The sequence below is a fragment of the Tympanuchus pallidicinctus genome, unplaced genomic scaffold (assembly GCF_026119805.1).
Source record: "Tympanuchus pallidicinctus isolate F22 unplaced genomic scaffold, pur_lepc_1.0 scaffold1, whole genome shotgun sequence".
Classification (NCBI taxonomy): domain Eukaryota; kingdom Metazoa; phylum Chordata; class Aves; order Galliformes; family Phasianidae; genus Tympanuchus; species Tympanuchus pallidicinctus.
The window spans coordinates 32,893,929-32,909,248 of NW_026294618.1; the positions used below are offsets into that span (position 1 = coordinate 32,893,929).

The 15,320-nt window shown below is 37.3% G+C and overlaps 1 long non-coding RNA gene across 2 annotated transcripts in view; it reads left to right on the forward strand.

Moving 5' to 3' along the window:
• Nucleotides 1-15,320, forward strand: part of LOC128080547 (uncharacterized) — a 29,988-nt gene extending 14,668 nt beyond the window's left edge. The window contains exons 3-4 of one of the 2 annotated variants that reach the window (XR_008206730.1): nucleotides 9,818-10,029; nucleotides 10,489-15,320. This is a non-coding gene — a long non-coding RNA (uncharacterized LOC128080547). Of the gene's footprint in view, nucleotides 1-128; nucleotides 288-834; nucleotides 1,370-9,817; nucleotides 10,030-10,488 lie in introns of those variants that run through there. The other variant, XR_008206728.1, reaches the window with a different exon arrangement.

The following is a 15,320-nucleotide window of genomic DNA, read 5'->3' on the forward strand; positions in this document are numbered from 1 at the left end:
ATTCTGTATTTGATGCTTTTTTTGGGGGGGGGGGGGGGAAAGCAAAACATTAAAGACTTGCCTTAAAGTACTTAAAAGCCTTCATCCAGTAAAACGTTTGAGAATTTTATTCATTTTTTTTTTCCCAGGAGCTACAGAAAAAGGAGTAGAGTGTCAGAGGTCAGGTGGGCTGGCAAGATACTGAGTTGCTAGTGAAACTGAGCAGAGAATTCAGAAAACTGTGCTCAAGAGCTTTGTATTCTCCCCAGTTTTCAGTGTGACCTTGGCTGCTTCAGAAAGGCACAACAGTATGCATACTCAGTGAACAGGGCATATTTTATTTCTCAACTTTTTTACTTAAACATCTTCTCTTCATTTTCCAACAACCTATCCTGCTTTTCCCTAAAACCTCAACCAAAATTAATTTGTGGAATACTTAAAAAGGTCATATTTAATTCTCACTTTTTTTTTTTTTTTCTTCTTTTTTTACGGGTAGTCTTTGCAATAGAAAAAGAGATTCTGAAGTTAACCACTAAATGAATTGCTGACTTTCTGAAGTACAAGTATGAATCCTGTACTCACTACTGCTTTTCTACATTACGTAAGACTTGAATTAAGGAATTAATTGTTGATTTGAAACTGATGGGTTGCAAACATCAAGCTTTTGTCTCACCAATTTAAATGCCAATAATACCACAATGATTTTTACATGCAGTTTTTTAAACTGTACGTTATTAGCATTTATTAGTTATATTAGCAATATTTTTCATTTCCCAGCTATGGTAGAAACATCTACTGGTGTTTAAGCTACTTGCTGACTGTTTTAACTTGATCATGATATCGCTTTGTCAACAGGATTCAGCAGGATCAACGGCAGAACGTGCAGCATTGCAGATGTAAAGAAACCCTTTCAAAAAGTCTAATTATACAGACCTAAGTCTGAAGTGTCAGATCTATATATGAACTGATTATATATTCCATATTTATTACATATCTTACATACATATTGTGTTCTGTATATGTTGGCAGCCCAAAGCATTTTAGCTTAACTTCCAAACTTTGAAGAAATGTTGTTGCTTGGCTGCTGGCCACAATGAATAGGGAAGACAAAGTGATAATAAACCTTACAGACCGAAACACTGGATCATTTCTAGCTTCCATTAAGGACAATATAACTTTATCATTGACTCCTTCAACACAGAGGCTGTAACTGCTATATCCAGTATTTTTTTAAGTATTTTTTTAGTGGCATTCAGAGTATGGTACAGGCAACATAAGTGTATCAAGTCTTCTGCTCATCTGGCAAGTAAACAGACCATGTCCTCTGAGAAGAAATATAACCAGCAACCCCTGCACTGCTGTTGGTCTCATTCAGGCAACTTCCCCTGAGGCATGTATGTTTATTTATCTTTATTTCCCTAATCTTTATAATTCTCACTACTAACGGAGAAAATGATGGAGTACTTCATCTAATCATCACAAGCAGAACAGAACTGCAACCACTAGCATCTTAGTGGTTACAGCAGACCAAGTAGATGGGAGCCTCGGGCTCACCACCATTTCATACCAAGCCAGCTTGGTATGACTTGATGGCTCCATGGCGTCTTCCACATCTTCCATGTTTCGAAAGAGCATTTTACTAGCTGAGCTGGATCTTAAAGCTTACAGTGTATTCTAAAGCCAGGGAGGATAGAGAGTACTTTTGAGCTCCTTCAACAGAGGTTCCTCAGAAGAGGGTTCAAGTGGGCTGGAGTCTTTCATCTGCGTCTTAACCCAAATGAACTTCAGTAATTAGGTAAATCACAATGATTTCCTGAGTTGGAGGAGAACCACACAAGGAGCAAATATTTTAATTCAGGTCTCTGGATTTTATCACATGGGAAAGCACTTAGACAAATGGAAACATTAGAACAACTGAACAGGATCAGAACCAAGGACCCACTCATCCCCAAACACTGTCTCCAAATGTGAATAGTGAGCATACTAAATATCTGAAGAGCAGAGACAGTTTCCCGCAGCTCATGAAGGTGAACAAAAGAACGCAGAAGAAATAAGCACCAATGTTGAACTGAAAAGATATTCTGTACCCCTCAAAGAATTATACTTTATGAGGACCGAAGGCAAAGAGCCAAGAGCCTGGAGGCAATTCCCCGTGTGTTCATGACATAAAGAAATACAGGCAATTTTTCACATATAAAGAAATATGACAGATGTTAATTTCTGTTCAAACTATATCTGATGAGGTTTTATGGATCTTGAAGATACTGTGCCACCTGTAGAAAAATGATGTTGTCTCTTCATAGAGTTTCCAACACTGGTCTTTTTCCATTTTTTGAGAAAACTTACTGAGATCACCTGTCTCAATTCTCCTATTTCCACAAAGTGTGGTGTTTTTGTGACTAAATAAGTTGATATACATACATCTTCCACTGTAAGGAAACCCTGCTCTTTGTCCTTTTTCTGCTGTTGGTAGAAATCAACCTCGGTTAAAACAAATAAACAGTGAAACACAAGTGGTTTCTATCAAACAATGTACTAACTTTTCCCAGTATACTCTCCTAAATTCTGGCTCAGAAGCCAACTGAGTTAGAGGCGGTGAATTTGATTTAGAGGTGGTCCATTTACATTAAAAACCTGGAACAGATTTTTGCTTATGTGAATTTGTCCAGACCACTTCTAATTTATGCAAGATTTTGGCATCTACAACGTTATGTGGCAATGAGATCCACAGGCTAAATATATATGCTTGTAGAAGTACTTCCTTCTCTTAATTTTGAACCTGTTAACTGCTAGTGTGAATGTCTCCCACTTTTTGAAAGATGGAGAAAAATAATTTCTTATTATCCATTTCTTATTTTCCATAACACTCAGGATTTTATAAACCTTTGTCTTGTTCTTCTAGATCAGCTGTTTTTCAGAATGAATAGAAAATAGTCTTGCATAGAAATTTTTTCATATTTTGCGTCCACTTTGTTGCCATACCATTTTTTACTACGTCATTTCCTAGAGAAGGAAAAGAACTACACAAGGTATTCAAGATCTTTGGACTTCTTTAACTTATATTTTACTGTGGGGTAGTAAAATTTTTCTCTCTCTATTCTTTCCTAATAATGCCCTAACTTTCTGTCTGCATTGCAGCTTCTCATCAAGGCGATATATTCATAGAAATGCCTATCTGTAAGTCATGATTTAAAATCAAAATAGTAGCAGTCAACTCAGGGTTCATCGAGGAAATTGTTTTTTTCTTGTACCTGTCACCTTACAGTAATCTCTGAAATTTACCTGCCATTTTGTTGCCTAGTCACTTAGTAAGTATCTTTCCCATTAAACTTACTGCATATTTTTTGCAGATCTTCAAAATGGTGCTCATCTTTACTTTACTCAGTGACTACCTGCAAATCTACTTCTTTCTGAAGACCTTTGTTGCATTTAGCTTATGTTGTCAGAATTTTAAGAGAAAGAGTTCTCTGAGAGATAAAATAGTCCAAAACTTTTCCTCCCCATTTCTTCTTCCATGCTGAACTCTGGCTACTTTTAGAAATGAAAGAACTCACAGGAGCTCAGAGAGAGTCACTTAGATCCCAGTTGTAACCTTTCCCATTTCTTCTCTAGGTAATCTGATCTCTTCTCCAGTCAGAGAAACCTAACACATCAGTCTTCATATATCATCTTCATGACCTAAATTGCCACATGGGAAGTTTATGATCTAACTTCAAAAAAATTCCACGAGAAAACAAATCATTTATTTTTCCAGATGCCTGGTCTTGAGAATGCAGCATGCAGCATTCAAGGTAGATAAGCAAACAGCTTATCTAAAGGCAGCTAAAGGCAGTAGTAGTTTAGTAAAAATTGTTCTTGGTATATTAAGTGGGAATTAGGCTATCTTCTTTACTGAATGACACACTCGCAGCCAGGCACCTGGCTGCTACAGTGTTCTCTTACCCTTTGAGCACTCAGATTCCTCGACTCTCCACTTGCCCTTTGCAACAGCTGTCCAGGTCTTTCCCTTATGGCATGGTCTTAATGATGACCGTGCACAGAGCTGCATCCTCACACCTCTTCTTCACAACCCACATAGAACCCTGCAGCCTCTAACACAAAAGAATGTGACAAATATTTCCAACACCAGCAGTCCTCTTTCTTGTGGAGAAGAGGAACCAAGGGGGGAATTTCCTACCTCCTCCTCCCTTTTCTTCATCAGCCTTTGCTAATCTTGTTGAAATCCTCAGGCACAGACTTCAGACCTGTTAGTTTTCTCTGGCTCTCTTGGACCAGGCTGTGCTGCACTCAGGGCTTGATCCAATATCTCATTTCACTAGCCACAGTTTTACTTGGGAAACCTGTAAAGACTGTTAATATGCTGATGGAATTTGTCTATTTATACATCTTTCTACTAACACTGACTTCTCTGCCAGATATTAACAGAATTACAGCCAGTTAGATCATTAACATGAAAACAAAAATTGTTAAAATATGGCATTTTGTTTCTGCCTTTAATTATTAAAGTACGTAGTTTCAAATCATGTATTACTGTGAGAAGAAAGCAAGAATAAAAAGACATTCCAAATTCAGATCAAAATCAATGCTATTCTCCTTTGAAACCTAAACTTAGAATTCTAGTTTTGACTGTAAATACTTATTCACATAGACTACTAAAGGAATTGTTACTGTGTAAAGCACTTACATGGTTAAATCAGTTGATGAAAATCCCAGAGCATACTCATTAGTGTCTGGTTTTCATCTATGGTGCATCTGTAGTTGTAGCATGAAGATCTGACAGTTTATCTGTGAACGAGTCAAGCCTTAGCTTGCATTGGTGAGTTGGAAATAAGAAGAGACATTTTGCCTAGGTAAAACCTAAGGTACAAGTACCTTGCAGATTCCTGTATTTAGTTCCTCTATCATTCTTTTATGTAAGAACAAGTCAAACATGAACGACATTTATGTGGATTTTTTACATTCTCCATAATCACAAGATGGCTGGACTGGCCTATAAAGAAAAAAGAAGATTGCTATTTAATTTTCTTTTTTTTGTTAGCAGCTGAATTTTAGGACATTTCTGGCATCTATAGACACCTTTCGAAGTTCACAGCATAACATAAGTTACAGCATCATGTGCAATTTTACTGCTATTGTCTTCGGTGCACATGAATATCTTGTACCAGAATTCCAGAACAGTGTGAAACAGAAGGAAACAAAAGAAATACAAAAATATCAGGAGAAATAAGAAATACTGATTAAAAAATGGAAAGAAAGAAATCCTTCCCTTTCTGTAAACCTATTGGAGCTTTCAGATACATTTTTTGAGCCTTCGTATATGAAAGTTCAAAATTCATTGTTCTTGCGATAGATTTGGATACATGGCTTGGTAGGGAGTGTGACAGCACATAAAACTGATATTTCACTTTTCTCTGTAACTTACATAGTGGAGAAAGGAATCTATGTAAACAATCACCTCTTAAGTACTGGAATTCATTTCCTCCTGATCAGCTCCATTTTAATAGCAAGAGAAAAGTAAAACAATAGCATGTGAAATCAGGATGAAAATGTTTTAGGTGTGTTTACTGTGTCTCAGTGTTAAAAATATGTAGCAAAGACTGTAAAAGATACGTGGATCTTTTCATAAAACCCTTTAAATCATGGAGAGGCAGATTCTATGTTCTTTATGTGAAAATCTGGATTAAGCTCCCATTTTCAAAAATGTTTAATGATTGAAACGTCCTAAAAAAGAATAAAGGAGAAAGTACCACAAAACCTGAACTTTCAGACTTTAATCCAGAAATCTCTGGACTTGAATCCTTTAATTAGGAATTCACAGCTATTTTCTTACCTTGCTGCTTGTTCTCCTTTGCAGTGATATCGATACATTAAATGCACTACAGCTGTAACAAAGCAGTCAACCACAGGGAAGAGATATTTGTCATTCATTTTACAATGAAGCCCAGTATATACCATTTATTTTCAGAGACACATTGCAGTAGCATTGGATTTCTTATTTTAATGTTTCATGGGAATTGTGGTGAACGACGCACTGTAGCTGAACGAATAATATAGAACCTTTTTGTTTGATGCTAAAGCTGTCATGATAGCAATCCATGGGCCGTTTCATTTCTAAAGAATGCACTGGAAAAAACTGACAGCTATGATAACAATGCACTTTGAAATAAACAGCTCAAATGTGAATTTTTTCTTGGCATACACTTTGATGACTTATATGACTTATATGGAGCTTAGGCTGCTTAAATGTAAAAGCAGGTCTTTGCTATTAGTTCTTTCTTATTAATTGGATATAAAGCCTACTGTGTAAAAGGCTTCATACATTTTTCCTTAGCTGTTATGCCTGGTGCTGTGATGGGGAAATTGATAGTGGGTTTAAGACTAGTTAAATTCATTACATCTCTTTTTTTTGTATCTGTAACTTGGGTTAAAATCAACATGGGTAGCTATTTCATTGCACTGTGAAAGGCATTTTAGCTGCAGATGAAAGGTGAAGGAAAAGGTTTAGATTAAATCAATATCATATTGATTATAGGGTTACAGTGTTGTTTCTTTACCTACTGTTTTGATTGCCTCACTTCTAAATTTGGTGATCTGCTCAAGATGGCCTAACAACACAATAGTTTTAGCCCACTGAACTACTCATCCAATACCAATTTCAATCTTTTAAATGTAATCTTGATTCCTACGTAACCTATTGACATCTTTAGTAATTTAAGCCTCAGTGACATTGTCAGTTTTTTGTAATGCTTGCTTATCATCAAGCAATTAAATTTGAGATTCACAAATGTTAACATTTAAAAAATGTTAGTTTGGCCAACTTCATGCATTAAAACCTTTATTCAATAGTATTTCTCTATTTTATTGATTAATGACAGTAATTAATTCATTCTATTTTTTGCAATTAGATATTAGAAGTCAAAACAAATATTTCATTGAAGCAAAATAGGAACATCTTGTAAATAAGACATTTCCCTGGAGTCATATCAAAAAGACCCATTCAGGAATTACTAAACTGAGACCAACAAATTGCAATTCTATATGTTTTACTAAAAAGAAATCAGTTAATGGAACTGAGTTGGGTGTTTCCCATGCTTTCTGGCAAGTAGAAGAAGAAAAAAATTAGTGAAGTCAGGACCATACCCTGGGAATACCATTGTAGTTTTCTAATGAATCCAGTTCGGGAAAATATTAATTGAATATTTTAGAGTTAAGATAATAGCACTACTAAGCAGGAATGCAATTTGCATTTCAGCAGAAAGTATGGCTGTGCTAATGTACATGAGGAAAATTCAGACACTGTATTTGCCCATTATTATTTTTTTTCTCATTCCCTTTGGACTTCATTTTCTGCAGTTTTAACCTTGGACTCATATTCATAAACTATCAAATTGGTAACTGTTGCTTAAAAATCTTGGCTTTCTGTAGCCTGATGAATAATCTGGATGAGCAATTTACTGCCCTGGGGGAATTTTCCTGTGAGAAGTTGGTGCGTCCTCCACTCAGTATGCACATATAATTGCAATAGCAATTTTGGTGGGCTCTGCTTGTACACATTTGAAAATAATGAGAGGGTCATAGTGAATTTTGTCTTCCAATTTGTCCCATTACATTTGCTTCTTTAGTTTCATATCACTCATGTGGATCTTGTAGTGCACTGTTGTGTCACAGGATATTCAAGTTAATCAAATGAATTAATTAACTCAACCATTTAACGTTATTGCAGAAAGGACATGCCTGCATTACTTTGTTTCAGCAAACGCACATGTGCATTGTGTGCATTGCTCCATTTACATGTACAGTTACAGCAGTATGTGGAGAGAGGTTATTTTGGTCTAGGTCTGTGTAACCACACAGCTTGGGAACTTCTAATAAATTGCTGCACAAACTCCATCAGGTATTACATTTATGATGTTACAGAGTCTATGTCCCCTTTCTAAATATTGCTAGCTGCCACATCCTCAGTCAGATTTTCATCGAGTTCCATATAGCGAGGCAAATACACTAGACCTAGGTCAAATGTATCCAGCTGTGGGAAAATTTGGCAACAGGCAGTCTTTGATCATATGCTAAATGCAAGTCAAGCCAACCACACTGGGATTTTGCTGTCTCCTGCCCTGTGATTTGACAGATCTGTCGGGAAAGATGCAGAAGGATTGCCTGAGTCCCTAAAGGCCTCTGTAGCTTCAATCCACCACTGCAAGAGTCATATGGCCCAGCACAGGCATGAGTAAAACCTACAGATTGTAAGGCCCTCCCACGAGGGAGAATAAAGAAAATAAACTGGAAGAAGGAATTACAAACAAATGTGGAAACTTCACTCTCTGGAAGAGTTTTACAATGTCAGGGAGGACTCCCCTTTGTTTATTCTGTCGTTAGTGGCTGGGAAGCCTTTTTCCTGGCTAGGCGCTTATTTGACTTGGAAGGCAAAAAGCCATTTTCTTCTGTAGTGAGCGTGTAAATTAGGCATATAGTCTTCAGCATGTAGCTGCCAAAGTCAAAGGAATGGGCATTTCCATATGCTTCTTAGTATTCTCTGTTTCTTCCTCCAATCCATGGGACTGCAGCCAGTGGGTTCCTATTGCTACTCAGCACTATCAAAGGACAAGGAAGTACAAAGCTGATAACAGTGGATGGACTATATTTCTAAAAGTTCATATTTTAGATAATTGAAATACAGAGCAATGTCATCAAAGTCAGTTTTGAACATGATAATATGAAAGAATGTTTTCTGGAACAGCAATTGTATCTTTTGTTCTTAGATAAAATTCCTGAACTAAATAGAAACTGCTCATAGGCTGTAGCTTTAGTGCCAACTTTTAACAGAGGATATTTCTTACATGCAGTTCATGAACTACTAAAACTGAAATATTCAAGTGGAAATGCTGTTGCTGCAGCAGCGTACTGTCAGTAATTATGATTAAAACAGAACAGATACTGGCACAAGCAAAGTAGCTCTATATATTTAAATCTCTCCAATACCCAGCACTGTGGCAACTAGAGTAATGTATGTACACATCTGTAGTTCATTCCTGCTGCAAAAATTAATTTCTTTACTCGTGCTGTTATTGCTTAAAGTATCTCCATCCTAAACTGGGATTCTACAGTTGTCAGCCAATACAGATCTTTAAGGGAATATGGGCAGAAAGGGTACTACAGAGAGAGAACAATATGATAACAGACTTGGTGTTTGGTTGCAGCCCATCATTAGCCTAAGTGTGGTGAGTATCCTATAAGTGTCACAGAAAGGGAGAGCTCTATGAAAGGATTTGAAAGGGCATAATGAAGTAACAGAGATGCTTCTTTCAAAGCCGAATGAGGAGGTGAGAGCCAACACCAGGAGCAGATGAGGGAGGATGGTTCTTGCTCATATATTTAATGACTGAAAGATACTGCATGAGAGAGAGGACTCAGTACCATAACAATACTCAGCATCTTCTAGAAAGTGAAATGGGGAATAAGTAACAGCTGGAGGCTTGTAGCTTGTTCTTGCCATGACAGAGAATTATCCAGTGAGAAGTTTTACAGTTTCTGTTCATAATGTATAACAATATTGGCTTCTGCTGAAAATGAAGTGAGGTCCGTGCAAACATAAGAGGCAGACAAGCCCCATCTCAGCGAGTTTTGGCTATGCATACTGCTAATGAGGATTTGGTAACTGAGTCATATGCAGTTGTTAGTTTAAAAATCTTGGCCAAGGAGAGGTACGTGGATGAGTGATAATTCTTCAGATGAATATCAGTTTTCCATTACAAGTTGGGGCTATAATTTTCCATTTATTTTAACTTGCATTAAATTCATTCTGAAGTCAATCTTCTTGCATCTGTTTTCTTTATTACAGTTAAAGAATTCAGGGAGACTACAGGCTGGAGAGATAATCAGAAGCAAAAAGTTTAATGAGTAGAGGAAGAGAATCTATACGGATATTAAATCTTCACCATCATTTTTCTCTCTTGAGACCAGATACAAAGGCTTGTGAAGTGAAAAAAGTCCTTCCACCATCTCATTTGGGCTTATGGTTTGTCTCTCATACCTCACCAGCTGTGCTAGCAGGTAAATCAAAGAAGAATATCACACTGGTATGAAATGATCTATAGGGCCATGGAATATGCTACCAACAATGGATTCTGTAGTATGTTTAATTCACAAAGTCATTTGAAATGAAAACTGTAGGTCTGCTGGGATGAAAAGGATTCCAATGTGCTAGTGTTGATCTGGCGTGGTATAGACAACACCTCTGAAAGCACAGGTCTGATATAAACAGCTTGCAGCTATCATTAGCAATCCTCTATGCTCTGCTTTCACTGCATGTTTTGCTACAAGCGTTATAACTTGACAGCATGCTAGAGAGTTTTAATGCAGGAATAAACAGAAACAGAATATTCTAAGATATTCAGCTCACACCATGGTTAGCAGCTTCTGTTTTTCTAAGACTCACCCCCTTATTTTTTCTCAAACAGCTTTGGAAAAATGTAACAATAACATATTTTCTAATTTCTACTTTCTTTTCAGGTCCATTAACATATTTTGCTAGTTCTTAGCCTGCCTCAAGAGAAAAAAATGCATGCTGAATCTTGCCCCTTCTGACTTTCCTCAGTCAAGGTGCTACTGTTCTGAGAGCCAGGCCCTCTGACTGAATAAGGATGCACCTTGCCTGAGACTGGAAGGGCAACAAGTGGCAGTGAAAGAAGGCGAGTTGCAGGACAGTCTGAAAACACCTCTTGACTAAGAAAAATGTGAACTTTAGGTCAGGCTTTGAAAAAAAAAAAAAGCACAATGCCTAGAATACAAGCTAAGCCATCCCTCAGTATCTATTCATATTTACTGCGGGTTGTCTTTGAGGACACTTCTGCCTGTAACATCTTGGGAATGACACTGGACCTTTGGAAATCCTTAGAGCAATAGCAAGGTCACAAGGACTGACAGGAAATGGGATTCTGTGCAAATGCTGCTGCAGAAGTTGACACTGAGAAAGTGCAAAGGGGACTCTGCTCAGGGCAAAGCCTTTCTGCCTCCCTTCTCTTTTTTTTTCACTGAGCTGTTGGCATGTGGAAATGATTCCAGCTGCAAGCTGAAAGCCTACAGAAAACATTAAAACTATTAGAAATATGTAGAGATTTTAGAGCCATGAAGGGTAGTAATGAGCATTTATGTACTTCAGTAACGCCCCCAGAAAAGATTCCCTATTACGTTAGCTGCAGCTGTGCTTCCCCTCACTTAATAGCCTGTGTCCTGACCAGCTCTGCAGAGGTGAGTGAGAATATATGAACAGACAACACAGGAGAGATCTATGTGGAATGTGAAGCAGAAGATGGAAGCATTAAAAATATGTCCTGGATGTTGTTTGGCCCTCATTTTCTCCTGCCAGCTGCAGAGACCCAAAGATAATCTTCTCCTAACACGCTCTGGACAGCAACAAGGCATTCTTGGCAAATCTGATGCTGTGTTCACCATGGATTTTGGCAATTACTCCAGTGTTGTTTTCCTAGGCAGCAGATAGTAATTACAACTCTGAGAGGTATAAAATGACTAGGTTCATTTCGGCTGAATATTCAGCTTTAAGTCTAAAATGAAACCCTATAAAATTCAACATTATTAGCTATTAGGCTGTTAACAATTTTAGCAGAAACATCCAGCTATTTTAGGATTGTGAATGGAATTTGAAAAGGGCATCACCAGGTTTTCTTCAACTCTTTCTTCATACACACAGCTCACTAAGAATAAACAGTCAGATCTGCCTTTTGATGCAATGCTGTTCTGGAATGCAGTTAAATCAATGATTCTTTAAAGCATGCTGTTTTGGTTTTTTTTTCCCTATTTTTTTATCCAGTGTATGCAGTGGTAGCTGAAAAACTAATCTTGTACTCACCTGGGCATCTTTGTGATAGTAGTAAATAGTTTATGGTCACCTTCAGTCAAAAGTGGCCTCACATAAGAGAATACTTTATTTCTTATTACCGGTGGATATGGCCAACATCTGTATTTTTTGTTGTTGTTTGTTTGATTTCTCTTTTTGAGCTCTCCAAAACTTAATTTCTGTTAATGCTTCTTTTCCTCATTTGACTGGGCTTCCAGAAGAAGAGTGCTTCATTACCATAGGCACTCAGTTTTATGCCAAATGCCAAATTTTCTCAGGTAACATGTTTTTGTTAGTTCTTATGAGTTCTCAAGCTTTTAAGACGTGTGTCTCCCTCCCAAAGACCTCCTTCCAGTTTAAATATTGTTACTAGGCACAATGTCCCTCAATAGTTTTAATTTCCCTAGAATCCCTTTCTGATCAGTTGTGTCAACTACACTGATGGTAGCTAAAAATCTTAGTTTATCTAACATGTCACCATCACTCTATTAATTTTCCACTGCAGTGTGCTGTTTCCATTATAGTAATCTAGAGGCCTGGGGAGAGAATGAATATTCAGCTTTAGCCAGGCAAAGTCAGGTGTTTTTCCAAAGCTTCTCAAACTCTGGACATTCACTTCTTTTCTCCTCACATCAAAATGTCACTTACGGATATTACTGTACTCTGTTTACCATCTACGGTTCACTCTATTTTCCAGTGTAGTGGGAGTGTCAATTGGAGGAAACCATTTGCTTCAAAGTAGTATGCTCTCAAAAATACTTGCTTGATTTTTCTTCAGTTAGTTTTTAGAGTTTTTCACCCCCTAATAGTGCCAACCGGCAACTTGCCAACATATTGGGTGGATAAAATATTTGCCATCTGACAGTTCTCCAGAAATACCTCTCCTTGTGCAAATTTTCTGCAAGGAAAGTGATCACTCTATGTATGTATTTAATCTCCATGATTCTTATCAGGTAAGAATTTTAAGCATTGCTGTTTTAGCACTGATGACTGAACAGCCAACTGTGCTCTTCTATAACAATAAGAATCTCAGAGCAACAATTCAGTACTGCTTTCTCTTTAGATGCAGATGTAGGGGGAGTGAAAACCAGGGAAGGCAGGACTTAGCCCTTGGGCGTTGGGCCTTCAATTCAGTCTCCTTCCTGTGGGTCATACTCTTCTACATCTCCACATTTTTTTCTTCTTTCTGCTTCACTGAAGAAAGCACCCTCTTGATTTGACCACAAGCTTGACACGGTTTTAACTCAGAAATGGGATCTTTTTTGTTGTTTGTACTACCTCAAAATGGTAGGGTTATTTTTTTTTGTTCTTTTCTTTTCCTCCTGACCTCTTATTTCATATACTCACATGGTGAAAATCAAGTCTCATACAGATGCCCTATGTTCCATAACGCACTTATTTCTTTTTCATCTGTAAGTTCTTCTGTTGATGACGCTGCATTCATTGCTAATGTCCTTGTTCTGGCACCATACTCCCTTGTACACCTATACCCAATTTAAATTTAATAACAGCCTCACAGCATGCACTGTGATAGTCCATCGGTCTATGCAGAATCCTCCTGAGCCAGTGATGCTTCTTTATCCTCGCTGTGTGTACTCTTAAAAAATGATGTGATTTATTGTAGTTATTGTATATTTTCCAAGTCCTCAGTGCCAGGGTCTTTAACAGAGGTCTGTTTCATTCAACGTCTTAGTCTAACCGGTCAGCACTGTGTCACAGGAACCTCTGAGCAGCACAATAACCAAGCCCAACTGGTCCACATAACAAAAGGGCTTCTGTGGCAACAAGCTGCTACAGAAGAGACACTGCCATGGAGACCATTCTTGATCCAGTAAGAAAGATCTATTGTATTTCACATCCCTTTGTTCTGAAAGCAGTAGGAATTATCTCACAACCATTCATCATGAGCCAATGAGATATCGCGAGTGTAATGTTTGGGGACTGCAAAAGTGTCAAAGCTCATAAAATTAGTCTTCTTGGGGAAGGGAAAGTAAAAAGGAAGTGAAATACATGCTATCTGCTGAACTAGAAGAGTATTGAGATGAGCTTGAGAATTAAAGGGAGACCAAATGGGCTTACCTGCACTCCCCAAGTAATTGCTTGCTTTGGAATGAGGTACACATCTGCACACGAGCAGTGAGGAGACGGAATGAAAGAAGAGAGTAAAGCTGACTTACTGTCTGCACATTGAATGTGGCAAGGGACTGCGCACTGAGCTTTTAATTTGGTTATAAGCATTTCTGTTCTTTTTTGACATCTATCAACTTTTTGTTTTGTTTTCCTGAGATGCATCTCTGTTCTCTCTCCCCTCTTTGCTCTTATGCAAAAGAGTACTTTGTAGGTAAGCTTGTCTTTCTATTGAGGTGTAATGCATTACATAGGGTAAGATCCTGAGACTGACATTTTCTTGCTATGATCCAAAACTACTTGTATGTATGCAAAACCTGCCTGGGAGCAGAATGCATTTGTCCAGCCTTGTAAGGCCAGACTGCATTCCGGGAGTGGCTGTGCAGCCGGTGCGTCCACACCCTGTGTGTGCTGCCCACACGGAAAGCTGAGGCTCCTATCTCAGATTTCTACATGAAATAATAATAATAATAATAATAATAAATATATATATATATATATACACAAGAGAATCTTATTTGGAAACATTTTGTAGCTCATTTTGTGAATTATCTACCTTCCACTAATTACAGTTCTGTGAGTGCATTCAAATCTGATGGTAAAAACTTGCTTTATTTTCTCCATAGATCCACAGGGAAAAACTTCAATAGAAAACAGCAAATTGTTGATGTTAATACTTAGTTGCTTTTCACTTTTCCTCCCTCTTTTATTTTAGGCATCAGACTTTCAAAGCTTAGTTCCATGTGAAGCTCTCTCAGTTGGTATATGATGTCAAACTTATTTTTGGGACATGTAAAAATACTGTAAGGGCTCACTAGTCTTCTAATGAGGTAAAATTACTTCTGAAGGATAAAATTAGCATGCTGGAACTTTCCCAACAATTATATTTGTACAGCCCTACCATGTATATTATACAGCATGCTTCTAAAAAATCATTACTATGAAATACAAATTCTTGATGTCTTTTTGCAATCTTTAGTTATTTTGAGGTACTTTTTAATGCAATAATAACTTTTTCTCTCCCTCCAGAATCTTTAAATTTGCACTAAGAATAATCCACAGTGTATAATTTTACTATTGCGAGAAATAAAATAATTGTAATGAAACAGAGTTCAAGAAGCTGGTTAAAAATGAAGAAGAAAAATAGAAAACATATATATAGATTATACTTCTTAAAATAGTTTATTTTTTCCCCAACAATTTTTACACTTTTCATTTATCTTGACAACTTCTAGTGAATGTCACCTGAGATGAGGCAGAAATGTGAAATCAGGAAATATCATATTAGCCAATTTTCCAAGATAAAAAGAAAAATTTAGAAGGTTAACTAACCTACAGCAGATTGAGAAAGCAGGATAGA